The sequence below is a fragment of the Miscanthus floridulus genome, chromosome 14 (genome assembly GCF_019320115.1).
Source record: "Miscanthus floridulus cultivar M001 chromosome 14, ASM1932011v1, whole genome shotgun sequence".
Classification (NCBI taxonomy): domain Eukaryota; kingdom Viridiplantae; phylum Streptophyta; class Magnoliopsida; order Poales; family Poaceae; genus Miscanthus; species Miscanthus floridulus.
The window spans coordinates 68,058,634-68,077,160 of record NC_089593.1 but is presented as its reverse complement, the minus strand read 5'-3'; the positions used below and the strand labels follow the sequence as shown (position 1 = coordinate 68,077,160).

At 46.8% G+C, this 18,527-nt stretch overlaps 1 pseudogene; it reads right to left on the bottom strand.

Annotated features, from left to right (window-relative positions):
* Window positions 1-1,049: 1,049 nt before the first annotated feature.
* LOC136503644 (uncharacterized) lies at window positions 1,050-17,922 on the bottom strand (annotated as a pseudogene).
* Window positions 17,923-18,527: the final 605 nt, after the last annotated feature.

Genomic DNA, 18,527 nt, shown 5'->3' with positions numbered 1-18,527 from the left:
ATTTGGCAGCGGGAAACTTCCAATCCCCGAGGCTTCAACTGCCACGGTAATTTGTTACTCTGTTGTTTGCTAGAATTGGAGTCTATGTTCTGCCTAGTTAAAACATACAGTAAAGATATTTTAGAATATTGTGTGAAGTGAATTGTCAAATTTGGTCCCATCTACTTGCGCATATTTAGCATCGTGTTGTGATATTCCCTGATATGGGTGAGTAGTTTTTTTTTATTTGCTTTAACATGGTGTTTGGCTGTTTGGCCGTCTGGACTGGCAGGTCCACCTCTGTGAAACCTGGCGAAGGTGTACTATCTGTCTGTACATAACAGGTCTCGGTTGCGTACGCGGTTAGTTCTGGTGAACGGTTCGTTAACCAACACCTAGCTAAAAATTGGAGAGGTAACTGTTAGAAAGTGGGGAACGAAGAGACAAGCGGGTGATGCAAATGATTCTATTTTGTATTCTAATGAACAGTGCATACATATATATACAGAGTCCACGTGGACAGTTAGAAGTGTGAAAGAGAGGGGTGAAAATACACCCCTTGAATTAATCCCTAATTGAGCACTAGATAATAATTCTCAACACTCTCCCTTAATCAATTAGTTGATTCCTTGTAGTCTTTATTGTTCATCTATTATGCATCTTTATGAATCTTTAGAAACCATGTGAGAAAAACTAAAATAATATCGGTATAACAGACAAAACTCTTTAAACCCAGTGGAAAAAATAAGGAGAAAACACCATGATATACAATCACCAATGTCATTAGACCGTTTGAGATAAACCCAAAGCCTTAGTCTAAAAACACCTTATTACCATAGGGTCAATATGCTTCACATATCATCTTCCAAAAACCCTGGTAGGGAAAACTATATGATATAGCATATACCTTTGTGTTGGCATTGCCTCATCAAAAACTTTATGAGAATCCTCAAAAGGAAAAAAATCACATAAAGGAAAAAAGTGCAATGCATCTTATGTTCCAGTATCATCCACCAAAAACCCCTGTGGGAAAAATGGATGATATGACTATACAACTTCCTAACCAAACATTATAAGTGAATCATGACCTCATCAATTGCTTTAGTCATACTGTCCAGAAGAGAACTGCCCTCATTTGTGGCTGCATATTGCTGAACAGAAGTCCAAATTCAGGTAGGCATGTCAAACAGTGAGAAACGCAAAACAAAGTCTCAGGACCATTTTAATTTTTAAATTAGCTAAGTGACAATATGCGCAGTTAATCAGTTATTGTGTTTTCCCCCTTTTTCAGAATATGCAGTCTAGCTAAACCAATCTATTTATATGAACAAAGTTTAAAAATCAAACCAAAAGATAAAGAGGAATCATAAAGCATTACCCTAGAAGCATCAGATAAGTAGGTGTCTACCATCTGCCTGAAACTTTCCAACTCCTCTTCTTGGAAGAACAAGTGTGCGCGAACAGCACTGATAAGTGAACAAATATTGACAAAAAGGATGTTAAATTTAATCTGAATGTCGTGCTATCATGACTGTGTGACATGACAGCGAGGAGACCTTAAGAAAGTTGGATATATCAAATGCCAAAGGCCAAGGGAAATGGAGAGAATTGAACTCTCAGCTCAAAGAGCAACGGTTATTAATCCGCCTGTCATACCATCTGACAACACCCCCTTAGGCTGGTAGGAAAGGACAAACACCCTGTTCGCTTGATGGTTCCAGCCAGACTTATTCAACCAGCCAACAGTGTTTTTCTCTCACAAAAAACCAGCACCAGCCAGCCCAAACCAGCACCAGCACCAACCAGCGAACAGGGTGAAAAGCGGGTTTGCCATATCGCCCACAGAAAGCTGACTATGACATTACTCAGATATCCTTCCTCCCAAATTATATTAGAACACACTTGCTACAAAGACGATGTTACCTGAAATCATAACCTGGATACATGTGGCCTTGAGTGAGAACTAGATATATCAATGTTTTCCGGCTGGACAAACATAAAACGAAAATAGAAGTTAGGCTATGTAAAAAGAAAATGTGCATAACAAACAGGGAACTTTTGCAAACATATGACTGGGTGAGTGGGTGCCTGGGTCAAACCCCAATTTGTTGGAAGCCTCAATGAAAGGTGTTGGGGACAGGCCCCAATCCTGGGCACCCCAAAGGGCTCGTCCGCCGCCCAGCTCGCACCCCACTAACGTAGAATGAGATCTCGCGCCGACGAAATGGCGGATGCCATGGGCGCGGATGATCTTTGCACATCAGCACACCTGACATTTCGCGCTAGCGAAAAGATGAGTGCGATATCGCGGGAGAAGGAGAGCCGGTGTCACGGAATTCTCATCTCGTCAAAGCGAAGTGAGGGCAACGCCAGCCGCCCTGCTCCATGGTAATCACCGCCCTGACTCCCCTTTCGTCAAGGCGGAATGGCGGATCCAGTGGTAAGGCTCGCCCGAACCCCGCGCCCGGCTCAACTCTTTTTGCCTTGGCGAAAAGAGCGACCCCATTTAAGTCTGCGCGGCCAGGGCGTGGAGCCAACTTGAGCTATTCGCTCGGGCAAATAGCAGTTAACGGTTCGTTTAGTTAGTTTTGCAGGTTTTGCCAATGGAGGGGTCGGCCGCCTTAGCATAGCTGACAAATTCTATCTGCCCAGGGCCCACTCAGTCGGTCGCAGAAGCGACATTAGGCAAGGCTGGTCGGCTCCCCGCTGGCCAGCGCTACCCTTGGTAGGGACTACGAATGGCAAGCAAGCCCACAACGGCGAGGAATATTCCCCAAATGTGTAGTAGTTGCAAGGGCATTTTTGTCCCATGAAAAGCCTACAGGCGTATATAAATAGCCCCCTTTGGGGAATGTAAGACAGGAGGAGCAAGGTCAATAAAATGACCCATCTTGTTTCACTCGTGTCTTTCCTTTTGATCTCTTTTCCAAGTTTTGCTCGTGCGATGACCAGGTGTTCGAAGGCTTGTGCCTTGAACAACATTGGCGCTCACCGTGGTTGTCGCTTGAGCTTACCGTGCCACCAAAGAACAAAGCGCCGAAACCATCGGCGGACAGGGCGAAAGCATCCAAGGCGGCAGCTTTCGCAGCTGTAGAGACAGCCGCGCGAGATGACGCGGCAACGGCGGCACCACCAGCTCCCCTGCGGTGGGAGGCAGCACAGTGCCTCCTCTTGGTCGACAGGAGACGCCCGAATGAGTGGCTCAGGAAGTCCAGCTCGATCAAGATGGAAATGAAGTACCGGAAGAAGACGAAGACGGTGAAATCACCGAATAGGAAAAAGATCTAAAAAAGTTAGACCAGTATCAGCAGGACATCCTCAGGCTACAGCACGGGAAAAGAGCAGCTGCTGAGGCAGGCTGTAGCTCGAAACAGGGCAGAGCAAATGCAGTAAGAAATCATGCAAGCGGAAATTGAAAGAGAAAGGCTGGTACGCGAGATCTAGGGCCTACACGGAGCGGCGGCAACAGGCGCCAGTGCCAGGCGAGGAGGCAGAAACAAAATAATACCTGATGTCATTCTGCTAGATGAAGATGAAGAAGCGTACGATTCTACCTTGCCCTTGTCAAAAGAGCTCCAAAGGCACCCATGGCCCCTAAGCTACAAACCGCGCATTCCAGTATTCAATGGAAAGACAAACTCAAAAAAATTCATCACGGGCTATGAAACAGCCGTCACCTTTGCAGGAGGAGATGCTTCGACTCTCGCCAAATCCTTAATTCTGGCACTCGAAGATATCCCCCATGACTGGTACACATCATTGAAGCCCCTTTCCATCCACTCATGGAGCCAGGTCAAGGCGGAACTCCTATCCACATTCCTAGGATATCACCCAGGAACGAAAACCACAAGGGACGTGCTAAACTGTATACAGCGAGATGACGAGTCCTTGTCCGATTATCTAGAGAGACCCATCCAAATCAAAGTGCAAGAGCCGAATGCACTAGAAGAAACAATGATAGCAGCAGTTGTCGAAGGGTTGGCCATTGGCCAGTGTGCAGCGCACTTCGCCAGAAACTTCCCCACAACTGTCAAATAGTTGTTCAAGATAATAAGGTAGTACGCCAGATCGGATGACGACCTAAAGAAGCGAAAGGCAACACGCAACTTGTGGAGGTAGGCAAGCAGGGCACCCAGGCCACCATCAACCCCAGGGCAGCAAAACATGAGACCATTTTGCTCAATCAACAACTTGCAAGAACAGCCAGAGCATAACCCAGTAGAGAAAGGTTTCCCTGGGCCACCGCCAAACCAACAGTATAGAAGCTTTGATCAAGCTCCATGGGTAGGCGAGGGGGATGAGGCCCCCGTAGTGGACGCGATGGCAGAGGAAGGGGAAGGAACCAAAGAACGCCTTATTGCGCCGTGTGTGGCGAAAACGTGGGTCATTTCACAAAAGACTACAAATACAACAAAATGGCTAGAGAGATAAAAGAGAAAGACAAGGCCGCGAAAAGCAGCGAAACATCCAAACATATGTTCCACAACACTAATCACGAAATGGTAAACAATCAGGGTTACACCAGCCCATACATGGCGACAAGCAGCAATGTTCCTTAGTACCCCAGCTTTTTGCACGGGTGTAACCAGCATGCATACATCTGGCAACAACCAGCACTCCAGGTGTATCAACATTTCGCACAACATCTAGGGCATTCAATAGATGTATCCTCGCTAGTCTAGCAAGAGTAGCAGCAGTCAAGCCAACCCTAGCCCGCATAGCAACAAAATGCCCAAGAGCATCAAGTAGTAAACAACATCCTACCATCCCAAGGCCACATATTTGCGATCACTGGTGGATCAAACCAAGAGCATGAAAACAAGAGAGCCAGAAGGGACTATGAAAGAAAAGTACACACCATCTCGCCAAGGGTACCGCTCAATAGGCCAGCTTGGTCCATGATGTCAATTACCTTCGATGAAAATGACTTCCAAGTATGAGATTTTCCACATACAGACACTTTCGTGGCAACAACAAACGTAGCTGGGTTCATAGTACACAACATCCTCATAGACAATGGGAGCTCCACCGACATTCTTTTCATTAAGCCTTTCAAGTAGATGAACCTCGACAAGCGAACACTAGAACCAGCCAGGAATTCATTGTTCGGTTTCGGTGGGAAGAAGATAGACGCCTTGGGAAAAAAGGCAATCCTAGTCTCTTTCGCAGAAGGCGGGAAGGTCCGCACAAAAATGATAACTTTCGACATAGTCAACATGGATTACCCATACACCGCCATCTTCGGTAGGGGAGTCCTAAACAAGTTCAAAATGGTGATAAAGCAAAGCTACTTATGCATGAAGATGCCATCCCCTTTCGGGATAATTATGGTACATGGAGATCAAGCCGCGTCAAGGCAAATAGAGGGCAAACCGATCCTTGGTTACAGCCTCATCAATGAAGTAGCGAAGCAGCAGATACTAAAGAGGCAGTAGTGCCAAAGGCAGAGGCCACCGAAGACACTCTAAAAACACCCTTGTCTACGTTGGTACTCGAAAAGTGCGTACATGTAGGCTCTGACCTCGCAAAAGGCGACAAGGACAGTCTAATAGCTTTTCTTCTTGAGAGCCAGGATGTATTCGCTGGTCCGCAAATGACTTAGAGGGCGTCAGTCATGACCTCGCGCAACACAACTTGAACATGGCGAAAGGAGCAAAACCACAGAAGCAGAAGCTGAGGAAAATGTCCACAAAAAAGAGTAGAAGTGACAAAACCCGAAGTGCAAAGGCTACTCGATGTCGGAGTCATCAGACTAGTACAGTACCCAAAACGGTTAGCTAATGTTGTAATGGTCAGAAAGAAGAACGGGAAATGGCGAATGTGTGTAGATTTCACTGACCAGAACAATTGTTGCCCGAAAGATCCATATCTGCTCCCAAGAATTGACAAGTTAGTCGACATCGCTGCTGGGTGCGAGGTAATGATTCTGTTAGATTGCTTCTCAGAGTATCACCAAATCTGGCTGAACCCGGATGACGAACAAAAAACAAGTTTCATCACTCCAGGAGGAACTTACTATTACCGGTGGATACCCGAGGGGCTACGAAACGCAGGTCCCACTATTTCTAGAATGACTGATGGAGTCTTCGACAAATAGAAAGGCAAAAACCTGGTAGCATACATTGATCACATCATTGTCAAAAGAGATAAGAAGGAGACCCATGTTTCGGACCTCCAAGAAACATTCAAGAACCTAAGAAAGAGCAGCCTCAAGTTGAACCTAGATAAATGCATATTCGGCACAAAGAAAGGCAAACTGCTCGATTGTTTAGTATGAGCGAGAGGCATCGAGGCAAATCTCAAAAAAATAGCAGCGATAGTAAACATGGAGCCACCTACAAATAGAAAGCAGGTGCAAAAGCTAATTGGAAAGCTAGCAGCACTAAATAGGTTCATCTCAAGATCAGCCAAAAAGGGCTTACCCTTCTTCAAAACCCTTTGAAGTTCAAATCATTTCAAATGGGGGCCCGAGCAGCAGCAAGCTTTTGATGAGCTTAAAACCTACTTGACCAAACTAACGGCATTGTCTAAGCCGTCGCCGTCTGCAACGTTGCTGCTATATCTAGCAGCATCGCCAACAACTGTTAGCGTAGTATTGGTTGAAGAGAAGGAGCACGAAAACAAGATGAAGCAGTTCCCAGTATACTTTGCATCAGATGCTCTGTTAGGAGCAAAGCTCAACTATTCCGAATTAGAGAAAATAGCATACACAATGGTTATGGCATCGAGGAAGCTGAAGCATTATTTCCATGCTCATCGCATCAATGTGCTTTTAGCACAGCCGCTGGAAGCGTTGTTTCGCAATAGCGAAGCCATTCGAAGAATCAGAAAATGGGCCACAAAATTGAATGAGTTTGTGGTTGATTACGAACACAAATCAGCAATCAAGTCGCAAGCACTTGCATACTTCATCACGGATTGGACCCCAGCAGCTTTCGACACCACAATACAATTCGAAGATCCAACTTGGACCGTGCATTGTGATGGAGCCTAGGGGTGGCTGATGCAGGTATATCAGCAATATTAACGCCACCAAAAGGTCCAAAGCTTCGCTACGCAGCAAGGCTAGAATTCACCACAACAAACAATATAGCCGAATATGAGGCAATGCTCCTAGGTTTGCGAAAGCTCAAAGCGCTCGGTGTCAGAAGATCTATAGTCAGATCAGATTCCCAAGTAATAGTCATACACGTCGAGAAAGAGTTCACCCCGAAAGACCTTGAGTTCATCAAATACTTGGCGGCAGTAAGAAGAATGGAGAAACACTTCGCCAGATTCACTTTTCACCACATTCCGAGAAGCAAGAACAACGAGGCAGATAAGCTAGCGAAAGCAGGCACGCAAAAAGCACCAATAACAGCAGACGTTTTCTATCAAGAGCTGTCAGTCAAAGCCATACGAGAAGAAGAGGAACGGCCCTGCAGCGTGCATACTATCGCAAGCAAGGACTAGAGATCAGCCATATTCGCCTACCTCAATGGAGCCTATGAGCCTCATAGCAGGAGAGTTATACAAAAACATAATTGTAGCACCAATGTTGAAATGTATAAGCAGAGAGCAAGGAATCCACCTAATGAGCGAAATGCACGCTGGAAAGTGCGGGGCTTATAGGGGACCGCATGAAATCGCCCATAGAGCGATGACACAAGGGTTCTATTGGCCAATAGCAGCAAAAGACGTGAAAGAGCTTGTCCGCAGCTGCGAAGGCTGCCAAATGTTCGCCAAAAAGCATAAAGCTCCAGCTAACCCAACTAAGTCAATCTTCCCAACATGGCCATTGCAAAGATGGGGGGTCGACATAGTAGGGCCACTACCAACAGCGCCTGGGAATTTACGCTTCACTGCAGTAGCCCTAGAATATTTCACACAATGGATCGAGGCCAAGACACTGGCGAAGATCACGTCGGGCGATTTGGAAAGCAAAGTGCATACCGAAAATCAAGTTTTTTGCTTGGTTACTATTGACAGATAGACTTAATACAAGAGACTTGCTACGAAGAAGGCACAAGCATCTTGAAGAAGGGTATCAATGTGTGCTATGTCAAGAGCAGGTAGATGAGACCTCACAGCATCTATTTTTTGAATGCACATCAAGTGTCAGTAGACGGTTTGTTGTTGGCATACAGTGGGACCTGCAACAGAGTGTCTGTCAAATGCTAATACACCAACATGACAGTTTTGTTGGTCCCTACTTCACGGATTTATTCATGATTAGTGCTTGGTGCATCTGGAAGGAGCAGAATGACTTCATTTTCAATCAAAAAGACCCCTCGCTGGAGAATTGGAAGCAGTTGTTCAAGAATGAAGTGAAACTTCATCTCTTTAGGCTACCCCACACTCATCGTGACTTAGTGATGAATTGGATCAACATGTTGTAATCTTTCTTTCTAGTTGGCTGTGGCCTTCTGTTATTTTAGTAGTTCTTTTAGGTAAGCTTTTTCTTTAGCTATGTTCTTCTTGTTAGCAGCTAGCTAACACCGTTGTACCTTTCTATGTTGGTTTTTTAATATATTGCTGGGGAGCAAGCTCCACAGCCTTTCTTAAAAAAAAAAAGATCACGTCGGGCACCTTAACAAGTTTCGTGTGGCAAAGGATGATATGCCGTTTCAGAGTACCGTCCTACATAACAGTTGACAATGGAAAGCATTTCGACTGCACGGAATTCAGAAATTTTTGCAGCGAGTTAGGAATCAAGCTAGCATTCGCCTCTGTTAATCACCCAGGAAGCAACAGAGCAGTCGAAAGGGCCAATGGCCTAATTTTCAACGCTATATCCAAAGCACTGTTTGATTCACCGAAAGGGAAATGGTCACAGTAATTGATCACTTCCGTCTGGGGTCATAACATCTCACGTAATCGGACAACTAGGTTCACCCCTTTCGCCTCCTATACAGTGAAGAAGCAATAACACCAGAAGAGCTCAAGCTAAGCTCCTTCCGCACCGAAATTGCAGCAACCAATCCAATACAGCGATATGTGGAACTCAAAACAGCAGAAAACGCCAGGTTGCATGCCGCATCAAACCTCGACAAATATCATGAAGAAATGAAGACCTGGAGAGACAAGAAAGTTTTACGAAAGAACATCAATCCAGGCGACATGGTGCTTATTCGTCATCCTGACAAACAGGGCAAGCTCCAGTCCCAGTGGTACGGACCATTCGTGTTGGCGAATATGGTCAAGCCAGGAGTTTACAGGCCGCTCAATGAAGAAGGGGTCGAAACAAGCCACACGTGGAACGCGGACAACTTGTGTCGTTTCTACCCATGACATTCTTGCCCAAAAGAGGGTTGTAATTTTTCTTTTTGCCATTTTTGTAAACATCATAAAAGGATCCGCACTCTTTTTCCTCACAGGGGAAGCCTTTGTGAAAAGGTGTGAGGTTTTTTAATGAGGCGATCCTCTGTACCCCGTTAATTCAATTCGAACTTTTCCCCACACAAGGTCTAGAAAACTGGACGTTGAAACAAAACCCGACTTCGGCAGGTTCTGGATATCGATAGCGATAGCAACAAGTCAGGTTGCTCCGTTTTGCTATCGTGCGAAATGTCACGATTCAAACTCAGCAACCAAGAAACCAGCCTAAGGAAGGCACAAACTGTTCGCATCACCAAAAAGGAGTGAGAGCGAAAGAGAAAGGCCAATAAGCCACGAACGTTGTGCCACACCAAGAAAGAGTGTCGACGAACGGAAAATGCTAGACAAGCTAAAAAACAGTTCGCACCACCAAAAAGGAGTGGCAACGAACACAAAAGGCTTCAAGAGCCGTAAAACTTAGTACCACCAAAAAGGAGTGGGAACAATGGTTACAAACCGGAAGGTACAAAGGCCTATTCGCACCGTTCTAAAGAACAAAAGCACTACTAGGAAGTACAGGCACGCGTACCTACATGTACTACAAAGGACAACAGGAGTTAAGAAAGACACAAAACAATTAGCTGTAAATGCTGCCGCCAACCGCAACAACTAAAATTAACAACCTCGAGCCCTTAAAAACCTATAAATAAGACGCCCGAGGTTCCCCTAGACACCAAATCAAGTCTCAATCTAGGGCAAAAGCATTAGGATAGCCACCCACACCGCTCAGACCGGCTGTGATAGCGTGTGGGGGGGTCCTCGCGCACAGGTACAATGAGTGGGATTGAGAGTGTTAGGGGCCTCGGCATTCGCCGAAAGAGCGAAGTCCCGGGTATGGGACAAAAGGCTATACAAAGCATAGGGCAGCCAGTGGTGAAATCTAGATGTTGCATGAAAACACGTAAAGATCAGGGCGCATACTGTCCAAAAGGAGCATGTGCCCGGTACTCGCCCGGCATGGAGCTGAAAGATGAGGTAGTAGGATGTGGCCGCATCACTGCGACAAGAAAGCATGGAGGGATGTTGCAAGAAAAAACGTAACATCCCCCACCCGACAAAACCACACCACGAAGCCATGTACCTCCACAAGACTGGATTCTTGCAGCAGCTCTGTGCGGGGAAGCATGACACCACAGCGCCACACATCAATTTAGCTAATTCACCTTACAATAGTGCTGATTCACTCTGGCGAATTAACCAAATGAACTAGATGTTGCGAGCCAAAAAGCAGAAGGAAAGATACCGATTGTGCATATCAGCCAATACACCTAGCGCCGAAATAAGTGTAAAACAACTAAAATAAAAAAGAGGAATCAAATACATCAAAGTGACAAGTGTACCATCCTTTCCCTCGCCCGAAAAGGTTTGGGGGGACGGCGTCTTTTCGCCTAAGTGATATGCCGAGGGGCTAGCAGAGGAGCCTCCTCGAGCATTCATGTTTTTGCGTATCCCCTCGCCCTAAAAATTTGGGGGAACGGTGTCTTTTCACCTAAGCGATATGCCGAGGGGCTAGCAGAGGAGCCGCCTCGAGCGTTCATGTCTTCGCGTATCCCCTCGCCCTAAAAGGTTGAGGGGACGGCATCTTTTTGCCTAAGCGATATGCCGAGGGCTAGCAAAGGAGCCGCCTCAAGCGATCATGTCTTCGCGTATCCCCTCACCCTAAAAGGTTGGGGGAACGACGTCTTCTCGCCTAAGTGATATGCCAAGGGGCTAGCAGAGAAGCCACCTCAAGCATTCGTGCCTTCGCTATCCTCTCGACCTAAAAAGTTGGGGGGATGGTGTCTCGAAAGGATTTGAGGAATGGAGCAGTAAAAACAAGAACAAGGGACAATGCATGTTTCCCAAAACAATCAATCAACAAAAGGTACGTGCGGAATAAAGCAAATACATTGCACGTACAAGCAGTTTTACACAACGCCTAGATAAGCGGAACTGCAGGCATTATACACCGCTTTCGCGCTAAACTACACTCCACCCCCTGCAGGGCGAAGATAAAAGCTATATCTGCGGTTCTCCAAATCCAATGTCATCTATTCGGCTGGCTCCTCCTTACGATCCTTTAAGCCAGACGTTGAGGGCTCCCCGTGGTCCCGCTTGGATCATTCGCGATGAACCTTTCGCTTTTCCAAGACAGTCAGATCAAACTCTACGTAGAAGAACCTATTAAGAATTCCCTCTTTCCTAAGAAAGCACCAGAAATGCAACCTCAAAAAGCCTATCATACTATATCCAGGAAATTTCTCGCGCTGGCAAGACCAGGAAGCACCTCCAACATGAAAGCCATTGCAGCTCATCATTAACGGATAGATATACATAGGTTGTGTAGGCTCCGTGTCAGGAACCTGCACGCTAAAACCACAAGAGTTTAAACTAAGTCTTACATCAGACATCCAAACAAACATAGCCTTCCAAAAAACCACAAACATCAAATCCTAATTGTCTACCCCATCTTGAGTAGAATCTTCGCCAGGAGCGCCAGTGCCCTGTTCGGCCAAGATCTCGGTAGCAGAAGTTGACGGCGCATCTGCATCGCTCGAATCGCTACCGGCCATGCCCTCGCGGTCATTCTGCTCAGCAATGTACTTTTTCACCTATTCTTTGATAGCTGCGCACTCCTCGACGGACTGCAGAACACATTTAAAAAACATAAGAACATTTTTTGCAAGGAAATAGCAGAAAGACCAACAAGGTGAAGAGGAACAACTTTTGAAAAAGAGTCACCTTGCCATGGCTAATGGCAGCCCTAAGGAGAGCGAGATCCCTGCCTCTAGGATGCCAAAACCCTTCAAAGAACCTCCTCCCCACCTCATGAGCACAGGTAGGGGCATTCTAGTACTACTGCGGGTCCTTGATCTCAAAATTTTCAAGGTGGTCGCACCCGCACTCTTCCAGAGCCTGAGCAAAGGCGCGGAGCGAAACAAAGGAGGCATACTCCCGCCCGACAATCATGTAGTCGTTCACAATAGCCAGTTCATTCGCTAGCCACTCCATAAAGTCGACAATAGGCGCATCGCTGGGTGCCTCCGTCTCCTCGCCCATGCTCTCAATGAGCTCGTTGTATACATTCGTCACTCATAGGGTGCCGGCGACAATCTAGTTACACTCATCGTGCTTCCGCTTCTAGTAGCCCTTGAAGTCATTGTGCATCTTCTCCTTCTGTTCCTCGGTAGTCTTGCGGGCGGCATCATTCTCTTCGGCCAACTTTTTAGCCGTTTCGAGCTCCTGTTTGAGGGCCTGGATCCTTGCGTCCTTAGGCGCTAGATCTCTTTCTAGGCCTTGGCAAAAAGCTTGCCCTTGATGTTGAAGCCCCCTTGCCAGGAGCATAACCTATGAAAAGTCAAACACGCCACATGAAGCTACCGCCAGGTGCAAAGAGAACAACAAAACAAATACCAGTAAATAGCCTTCCACTTACGCTAGCTGCATGAAAGTTTATCGCCTCTATAAGAGATGAATTAGGTACCTTCAAAAGGTCCCTCTCCATCTCAGGAGCCATGAACGAGCCAGCGCACGCATCGATGAAACTAACTGCACTCTAGTTCAGCAGGAAACCAACCGTGCGATGGTCCACGTTGGCGACCACCCGGGAGGTCGATGCAGCCCATAAAGAACGAGCAATCCTATAAGTCACCTCCTTCACAGAATTCATTTCGCTAGAAGAGCTCGGCCCCAAATAAACTCGCATATCCCCATAGTCCTCAGGCTGGGAACTCAGTCGCAGCTCCACATGACCGAATAGTTGCCGGCGGACCAAATTATCGCATAAGCGAATATACTCCGCATAAAATCTAGACTTAACCTATAGTGGAGGGCCCGAAACATCAGGAGATGCCAGAGGGGTAAGGGTCGGGCAGTAGAAGCCGCCTCTTTGGCAGAAGCCAGTCTTGCCTTTTTCACGCCAATTTCATTCGGGGGGTCACTGGACTTGCAGGAAGTCTTCTTAGACTTTCTCTAAAGAATGTCGCCAACGGACATGGTATCCACAAGGCCGAAGGCATCGTAGACATCAGCAACATTTGCTTTGATGCTCATTCCATCAAAGCTCGAGGTAGCCTGTAACACTAGTAACAACATCGCGTTAGTGAGTGGGTAAAGCATAAGTATACCAAGAAGTGAAAAGCCCAGCCAAAAACAATGGTAGGAAAATTCATAAGGGAAAATATAGCGCTACCATTTCGGTCTAGACTTGCCCAAATTGGTGAGTCTATCCGATCACGGCCTTTTTGCTACTCCCCACCTTTCGAGCAATCTCCCTTCCAATCTGGACATCAGCAGGCTCCACGAGACCACAACTCCGGCCGCTAAGCTTTCTCTTGCTTGATTCCATTGTAGTGGTGTTTGTCCCTCGTTCAATTGTCACCTTCCACCCTGCCTCTTTGCCCTCGGGCCCTACGACCATGGAGGGCAGTGTCATCAGCCGGAAGGCTGGTCAAGGGGCTCGACCAATCAGCGTAGCTAAGGCCCATGGCATCGAAAACAAGGTTTAGTCACCTCTTCCTAGCCAATGATTGGCACCGGCCCTTGAGCTCCCTATCACCATAGAAACCAATAATTTCTTCGGTCTTGTGCTCTATCAAATTCACAAAGCTGAAGTTGGTCGGAAAAGCATCACTGGGTGCAACACCGAGATGCAGAAAAATGTATCCGTCCTTTTGCTCGATATCAGAAAACCGAGTTTCGCTGCTCAGCGGAGGGTTGTCGCAGGCAATCCATTCCTCCACCAAATTTCGACTAATTTGCCAGTGAGATGTCAAAGCCAAGGCATCTGCGGCCTTAGTATCATGTGATCCGTCAGCCAGAATCTCGGCCAGGCAAAAACCCATCATTGGTGTCATCTCCGAGACCAGTATGTGTGCTTTCGGCAGGTCATTCGTCAATGCTTCGGTCACATCCTCGTCGGAGCACACGTGGTGATAGAACTAGTAGTCGGTCCACCGTGGCCATCTATTTCGATAAGCTGGCACTATCTGAACGGTGCCTTTTGTCTTCTTTGGAACAAAATTATTGGACCCATAGTGGGACACCATCTTGATCTTGGTTCGCTCATCCTTGACCACTTTCTTATGCAGATGGGTCTCGTAGTAGCGAGTGAAAGTATCTACGCTCAAGGCACACCTAAACATCTTGAGCGCCATGGTGAATACGCCCAGCTGCATAAAGGCATTAGGAGTCAACTGATGGATTTGAAGGTTGAAGCGCTGCATAACCTCGCCAACAAAGTCCTCACAGGGAAATCACAGCCCAGCTTTAAAGAAATCATGGAAAACAACTGCCTCATAAGGCTCCAGGCGGGGAACCTCTTATTGGCCTAGAGCGCGGCATAGGCCGCGAAGCGAAGCCTTTAGAAGCCCTTGCTCAACATACTTATCAAGATCGGCTTCCGTGACGCGCGAACGGCCTATCCGATAGGTAATCGGAGTCAAATCCGGTTGGCCCCTAACGGCGGCTGGTACCAGTCCCATGGTTTCGCCTTCCTCACCTTCCTCCACAATCTCCACATCAATATCAGTTTCCTCGCCAGCATCATCACGCGAGGGGCCTAGATCGTTGCCAGCAGGGCGTTCCAGCACCAAGTTATCGTCATGAGAAGTCAGTGACTACGTCATCGCTCGCTCAGACGCGCTTCGCGACTAGGTACGAGATCCCGAGATAGAGCCGTTAGATGAGCTCCCGTTGGGTGAATTGCCGCTGGACAACGACTCACTTGACATCTATCCAAGCGAGTTACATACGAAAACCCAAAAAACCAAAAATAGTAAAGAAGCAAAAAGTGCTAAAACGCTAAAATAATATAAGTGGGCAATAAGGTAATAAAAAGTGAATAGAAGAAAGCAAAAACCAGCCTGTGGGGGACTCAGCGAAGATTGGAATCCTGGCGAGGATGAGCGAGATGCCGACCAGCTCAAGCGAAAAGCCGAGAGGTGAAAAACTTCTTTCTTGAGTGGAGGCAGGAGGAAAGATGAGAGCACACGGCTCTCCTAGTATGGGTGGGGATTATATAGTCACCCGCTGCGCGTGGCGCGAGCCCCGAGGAACCGACATGACGCTTCACTAACTGCCACAACGGTTTGAATTCCAAGAAACGGCAGCAACCGTTTGAAAAAAAACCAGAAAATGGACACCGAAAAAAGGTAACCACATGAAGCACAACCATCGTTGAGGATCTCCACCCTTCGCCAAGGACGACATGCGAACTCCTTGGTTCATAGCTCCCGTGAGTGCGTAAGGCACCCGCGCAGAGATTGACAGCCTCATCGCGCGATGCCGACGGGCTAATGTTGGGGGCAGGCCCCACTCCTGGGCACCCCAAAGGGCTCGTGCCCCCCCGCTTGCACCCCACTAACGCAGAATGAGATCTCACACCGATGAAATGGCGGATGCCAAGGGCGCGGATGATCTTGGCCCATCAGTGCACCTAACATTTCACGCTAGCGAAACACGAGTGCGATACCGCGGGAGAAGGAGAGTCGGTGTCGCGGAATTCTCATCTCATCAAAGCGAAGTGAGGGCAACGCCAGCCGCCCTGCTCCATGGCAATCACCGCCCTGACTCCCCTTTCGTCAAGGCGGAATGGCGGATCCAGCAGTAAGGCTAGCCCGAACCCCGTGCCCGGCTCAACTCTTTTTGTGTTGGCGAAAAGAGCGACCCTGTTTAAGTCTGCGCGGCCAGGGCGTGGAGCCGACTTGAGCTATTCGCTCTAGCGAATAGCAGTTTATGGTTCGTTTAGTCGGGTTTGCAGGTTTTGCCAATGGAGGGGTCAGCTGCCTTAGCGTAGCCGATAGTTTCTGTCTACCAGGGGCCCACTCGGTCAGTCGCCGAAGCGACATGAGGCAAGGCTGGTCGGCTCCCCTCTGGCCGGCGCTACCCGGGGGAGGTGGGGACTACGAATGGCGAGCAAGCCCACAATGGCGAGAAATATTCCCCGAATGTGTAGTAGTTTCAAGGGCATTTTTGTCCCACGAAAAGCCTACGGGCATGTATAAATAGCCCCCGTCGGGGGAATGTAAGACGGGAGGAGCAAGGTCAATAAAATTACCCATCTTGTTTCACTCGTGTCTTTCCTTTTCATCTGTTTCCATGTTTCGCTCGTGCGACGACCAAGTGTTCGAAGGTTTGTGCCTTGAACAACAAAGGCCCCGTTCGTCTTACCTCATATTCGGCTTGTTCGGCTTGTTTTTTTCAGTCGGAACAGTGTTTTTCTCTCACAACAATTCAGCCGGAACAGTGTTTTCATTCAGTTTCAGCCAAGATTCAGCAAGCCGAACGGGGCCAAAAGGTGGGACCAGGGCCCACCTGTCAATGAGACCTAGTGGTAAATGAAAAACTGGGGGTTTGACCAGTGGAATGTTTGCAATTTTCTCTAATAAATATACTCTACATATCCTTACCTTGATCTGGAGGATAAGTGCTCCACTGGTGAAGAAGGATCACTATCAGAGGACTTGCCAAGATAATCAAGAATCTGAAAGCACAACAGAGAAGTTAGATTGGCGTAATTACAATAGCATGCACCAATTCAAGACTGGAATAGAAACAGCAACATTTGAGAAGCATGCACACACATGAACATGGGATTTTAAATGAGAAAAAAACATTAAGTTTTGCTTGGAAAAGAATGTTGTTTCCCTGAAGAAAAAAAATGCTCTAAAGATCCTTGGGAATAGATTGCACAACACAAACTACAACAATAACAGTGATATCCCATTTGTGACATTCAGTAAATTTTAAATTAAGGAGAAACAACTTTTGCTTTTGATCAATCAATCAAACAACTAAATCACATGCTTCTGTTAACTTATTCAAAACAATGTTGAAGACCCAAACAGCCTACAAGGCCACAAGAAGAGTAGAAGATAAAGCCTAACATGACAGGTGGAAAAAAGCATAGGACTGCAGCTTGAAGAAGGGTGGCATTAAGTAATCAGGTTGTACATGAATCATTTCATGATTCTTCATGTATGCAAGATGATAGCTACAAAACTAATGGCTGGTAAGCATCTCTGAATGCACGAGAGCCCCCCTGCTGCAATATGAACGATGAATAAGGGAAGCATATTAGAAGAAAAATTGAGTGGAAGCAAACAAGCACAAAATGGGTGAACCAAGCAGGGGTTAACTACCTGAAAGTATCTAACCAATCAAAACACTTTGTTTTGCTTTACCATGATTCCAAACAGAGAGGACAAATTTAGAAAAATCACTGTAGACTACATATGATTCATAGCTTTGTTGGAAGAAAAATTATCTCAGTGATAAATACTATAATTCATGGGACCAGGAAAAGCATATGTACCTCATGTTCTAGGCTTATTGAAAACCTACGGTCTGCCGCAGTGTGTTTGCCTACAAATTAATATACCAGTTTATGGAAACCATGTAGCTCATGCTCAACAAAAGATTCAATGGAGCAATGTTCCCATTTTCATACATGAGACTGCTTGAGGAACAAATTTATACCGGAAACATAAACAAAACCACAAAAATCGGTAATGTGGGGAAAACTAATTGATTGCAAACAAAAGCACACCACGGCAACAGAAAACACCACGTTTACCTGTCGAAGGGGGTGTATTCTAAAAACTTCATGCTGGGTGTCTTGTGAACTCATAAAATAGTCAATCTGATCGGATGTGTCTCGCGAAGTGGGTTCAGAAACCCAACTGTGAAATTAACACGCCCATATTCAGTGGCTGATCTAGGATTTTTGCATAGGATACGCTGGACCGAAATTTACATATACAAACGACATACTAATAATTTGAAATATGCATGATATAGAATCTTAAAGACCATATATAATTACATCACTACTTTTCAATGAACATGACAAGGCAATCATCCAAAAGACTATATCGTTCATCTTATTTCCCAGCTTATTTCTACAATTCTACTACCTGTGTGGCTACATCTATCAGCTACATCAAAATATCAAATTATATAGGATTAGAGATTTGGGGTACTTGAAAGGAAGAAGAGAATGGAGGGGAAGAGGATTCTTAGTTCTCACAGATGTGCCGCCGACGATTCCTCCCTCCGTCAGGCACCCGGGCGTCACCGTGTTAGGGGCTCGGGGTGGGGGTCGGCGCATGCGCTGTGCGGTGCGGACTGCGGAGGCTGGATGCGGAGCTGCGGAGAGCACGGCGGCGCAGGGGGCTAGGGGTGGCCACGGCCAACCAAGCAGCCGAGCGGCG